Source organism: Eschrichtius robustus, chromosome 11 (assembly GCF_028021215.1).
Source record: "Eschrichtius robustus isolate mEscRob2 chromosome 11, mEscRob2.pri, whole genome shotgun sequence".
Taxonomy (NCBI): domain Eukaryota; kingdom Metazoa; phylum Chordata; class Mammalia; order Artiodactyla; family Eschrichtiidae; genus Eschrichtius; species Eschrichtius robustus.
In genome coordinates this window covers 64,918,465-64,923,315 of record NC_090834.1, presented here as the reverse complement: position 1 = coordinate 64,923,315, position 4,851 = coordinate 64,918,465, and the positions used below count along the sequence as shown (strand labels likewise).

Below are 4,851 nucleotides of genomic sequence, written 5' to 3'. Positions count from 1 at the left end.
CTAATCTCAATGCAGAAATAGCTTTTGACAAAATTCAACACCCATTTATGATAAAAACTTTCCAGCAAGTGGGCATAGAGAGAACCTACCTCAACATAATAAAGGGAATATATGACAAACCCATAGCCAACATCATACTCAATGGTGAAAAACTGAAACCATTTCCTCTAAGATCAGGAACAAGACAAGGGTGCCCACTCTCACCACTATTATTCAACATAGTTTGGAAGTTTTAGTCACGGCAATCAGAGAAGAAAAAGAAATAAAAGGAATCCAAATCAGAAAAGAAGATGTAAAACAGTCACTGTTTGTAAATGACATGATACTATACACAGAGAATCCTAAAGATGCTACCAGGAAACTACTAGAGCTAATCAATGAATTTGGTAAAGTAGCAGGATACAAAATTAATGCACAGAAATCTCTTGCATTCCTATACACTAACAAGAAAAAATCTGAAAGAGAAATTAAGGAAACACTCCCATTTACCACTGCAACAAAAAGAATAAAATACCTAGGAATAAACTTACCTAAGGAGACAAAAGACCTGTATGCAGATAACTAGAAGACACTGATGAAAGAAATTAAAGATGATTTAAATGGATGGAGAGAGACACCATGTTCTTGGATCGGAAGAATCAACACTGTGAAAAGGATTATACTAACCAAACCAATCTACAGATTCAATGTAATCCATATCAAACTACCAATGTCATTTTCCACAGAACTAGAACAAAAAATTTTCCAGTTGGTATGGAAATACAAAAGACCCCAAATAGCCAAAGCAATCTTGAGGAAGCAAAACAGAGCTGGAGGAGTCACGCTCCCTGACTTTAGACTATACTACAAAGCTACAGTAATCAAGACAGTATGGTACTGGCACAAAAATAGAAATATAGATCAATGGAACAGGACAGAAAGCCCAGAGATAAACCCACGTGCATATGGTCACCTTGTCTTTGACAAAGGAAGCAAGAATATACAATAGAGAAAAGACAGCCTCTTCAATAAGTGGTGCTGGGAAAACTGGAAAGCTACATGTAAAAGAATGAAATTAGAACACTGCCCAACACCATACACAAAAATAAACTCAAAATGGATTAAAGACCTAAATGTAAGGCCAGACACTATAAAACTTTTAGAGGAAAACACAGGCAGAACACTCTATGACATAAATCACAGCAAGATTCTTTTTGACCCACCTCCTAGAGAAATGGAAATAAAAACAAAAATAAACAAATGGGACCTAATGAAACTTAAAAGCTTTTGCACAGCAAAGGAAACCACAAAGAAGACGAAAAGACAACCCTCAGAATGGGAGAAAATATTTGCAAACGAAGCAACTGACAAAGGATTAATCTCCAAAATATACAAGCAGCTCATGCAGCTCAATATCAAAAAAAAAAACAACCCAATTCAAAAAATGGGCGGAAGACCTAAATAGACATTTCTCCAAAGAAGATATACAGATTGCCAACAAACACATAAAAGGATGCTCAACAGCACTAATCATTAGAGAAATGAAGATCAAAACCATAATGAGGTATCACCTCACGCCAGTCAGAATGGCCATCATCAAAAAATCTACAAACAATAAATGCTGGAGAATGTGGAGAAAAGGGAACTATCTTGCACTGTTGGTGGCAATGTAAATTGATACAGCCACTATAGAGAACAGTAGGGAGGCTCCTCAAAGAACTAAAAATAGAACTACCATATGATCCAGCAATCCCACTACTGGGCATATACCCTGAGAAAACCATAATTCAAAAAGTGACATGTACCACAATGTTCATTGCAGCACTATTTACAATATCCAGGACATGGAAGCAACCTACGTTTCCATCAACAGATGAATGGATAAAAAAGATGTAGCACATATATACAGTGGAATATTAGCTGTAAAAAGAAAGCAAATTGAGTTATTTGTAGTAAGGTAGATGGACCTAGAGTCTGTCATACAGAGTAAAGTAATTCAGAAAGAGAAAAACAAATACTGTATGCTAACACATATACATGGAATCTTAAAAAAAATGGTTTTGATGAACCTAGGAGCAGGACAGGAATAAAGACGCAGACATAGAGAATGGACTTGAGGACACGGCGGTGGGGGGGAAGGGTAAACTGGGACGGAGTGAGAGAGTAGCATTACATATATACACTACCAAATGTAAAATAGCTAGCTAGTGGGAAGCTGCTGCATCGCACAGGGAGATCAGCTCGGTGCTTTGTGACCACCTAGAGGGGTGGGATAGGGAGGCTGGGAACGAGTTGCGAGAGGTAGGGTATATGGAGGTATATGTATACATATAGCAATTCACTTCGTTATACAGCAGAAACTAACACAACATTTTAAAGCAATTATACGCCAATGAAGATGTAAAAATAATAATAATAATGACACAATTTTAAAAAATAATAATAATAGCACAACAAAAACTGAGAGTATATTTTGGCTAGGCAAATCACCGTAAGTGCACAGACAAATTTATACCCTACAAGAAAATATGCATACTTGTTTTCTACTTAAGTAAAAATGTATATGTATAAAGCAAGGGACATTATAACAAATACTTTAATTTACTATACTAATGCTAAAAACTTAACACTTCTATGCAAATTTGAAACAATCTAATGTGTCACATGGTACAGAACATTTTTATCACAAACTATAAAATGACCATATTTCAATAGAACCCATACAAAATACTACATATAACACCACAAAAACTGAAGAGTATAGTTCATATGCGTAATCTGGCTTGCCAATAAATATCTAAACTCTTGATTATTTAATCTCTGGGGGAAAAAAAGAAAGCATCTTTTCCGACCACAACAGGATAAAACTGGAATATAACTTCAAAAAAAAAAAAGGGCTTCCCTGGTGGCGTAGTGGTTGAGAGTCTTCCTGCCAATGCAGGGGACACGGGTTCGAGCCCTGGTCTGGGAAGATCCCACGTGCTGCGGAGCAACTGGGCCCGTGAGCCACAATTACTGAGCCTGCGCGTCTGGAGCCTGTGCTCTGCAACAAGAGAGGCCACGACAGTGAGAGGCCCGCGCACCGCAATGAAGAGTGGCCCCCGCTTGCCACAACTAGAGAAAGCCCTCGCACAGAAACGAAGACCCAACACAGCCATAAATAAATAAAAAATAAATAAATAAATTTAAAGTGTGATAATTGTATTTAAAAAAAAAAAAAAAAAAGGAGGGAGCCATGTTCCTGCCTGCTGCGCCACCAGTCTGACCCTCGGTCCGGCCGACAGCCAAGTGGAGCTCTGCGCAGAGACCCGAGCCGCGGCCACCCCTCTGTACATGCCTGTGAGGAGGCGCCTGGGTCGCAGCCGCGTCCCGAGCCTGCTGGCCGCGCACTCGCTCCCTGCTCTCCGAGGGGCGGCCCAGCTGGAGGAGGCCAATGTGGGGCCAGCCTCAGGATGAACCGCAGCCACCGGCACCAGGCGGGCAGCAGCTGCCTGGGCACCATGCAGGTGAAGAGCAAGTTTGGAGCTGAATTTCGTCGGCTTTCACTGGAAAGATCAAAACCCGGAAAGTTTGAGGAGTTTTATAGATTACTGCAACATGTTCATAAGATACCCAGTGTTGACGTTTTAGTAGGCTATGAAGACATCCACGGAGATTTACTACCTATAAATAACGATGATAATTATCACAAAGCTCTTTCAACGGCCAACTCGCTGCTTAGGATTTTTATACAAAAAAGGGAAGAAGCAGACTACAGTGCCTTTGGTACAGACACACTAATAAAGAAGAAGAATGTTTTAACGAATGTGTTGCGTCCTGACAACCAAAGATAAAAGCCACACATAGTCATTAGTATGCCCCAGGACTTCAGACCTGTGTCTTCTAGTATAGACGTGGATATTCTCCCAGAAACACATCGTAGGGTCCGTCTTTACAAATATGGCACTGAGAAACCCCTAAGATTGCACATCCGGGACGGCTCCAGTGTCAGGGTGACACAGCATGGCTTAGAGAAGGTCCCAGGGATCTTTATATCCAGACTTGTGCCAGGAGGTCTGGCTCAAAGCACAGGACAATTAGCGGTTAATGATGAAGTTTTAGAAGTTAATGGCATAGAAGTTTCAGGGAAGAGTCTAGATCAAGTAACTGAAATGAGGATTGCAAACAGCCACAACCTCATCATCACAGTGAGACCAGCAAACCAGAGGAACAGCATCATGAGGAACAGTCGCACTTCTGGCAGCTCCAGCCAGTCTACTGACAACAGCCTTCCTGGCCTGCCACAGCAGATACAACTGAGCTTTGAGCCAGAGGATGAAGACAGTGATGAAGATGACATTATTATTGAAGATAATGGTGTGCCACAGCAGATCCCTAAGGCTGTTTGTAACACTGAGAACCTGGAATCATTAATGCAAATAGAGCTCAGTTTTGAATCCAGACAGAATGGTTTTATTCCATCTAATGAAGTGAACTTAGCACCCATAGCAAGTGGCACAAATACAGAATTTGAAACGCGTGCTCCAGATCAAAAACTCTTAGAAGAAGATGGAACAATCATAACACTGTGAAACCATCGCGTTTGAACGTTTTCTGAATGAGGATGCCATGGAGACTTGTAAATTTGGCTAGTTTAAAGCATATATGCCTCTGAACCAGTGATCTGGGGTAGACATGACAAACATATATTGCAAGCTTAAAATGTTATCAAAATAGTAGTTTGATAATTAATATAAACTTCAGTGGGTCAGAGGTGAACTTAAGTCTAAAACAAAGGGGCCTTTGCTAATGAAATGATGTGCTTTTGCTATTTTGTCTATAGAGAACTGGAGGTTGGAGCACATTCCCAAAAGTATACACGAGGACTAGATC

At 40.3% G+C, this 4,851-nt stretch overlaps 1 pseudogene; it reads left to right on the top strand.

Annotated features, from left to right (window-relative positions):
• Positions 1-3,431: 3,431 nt before the first annotated feature.
• On the top strand, positions 3,432-4,550 carry LOC137772371 (partitioning defective 6 homolog beta pseudogene; annotated as a pseudogene).
• Positions 4,551-4,851: the final 301 nt, after the last annotated feature.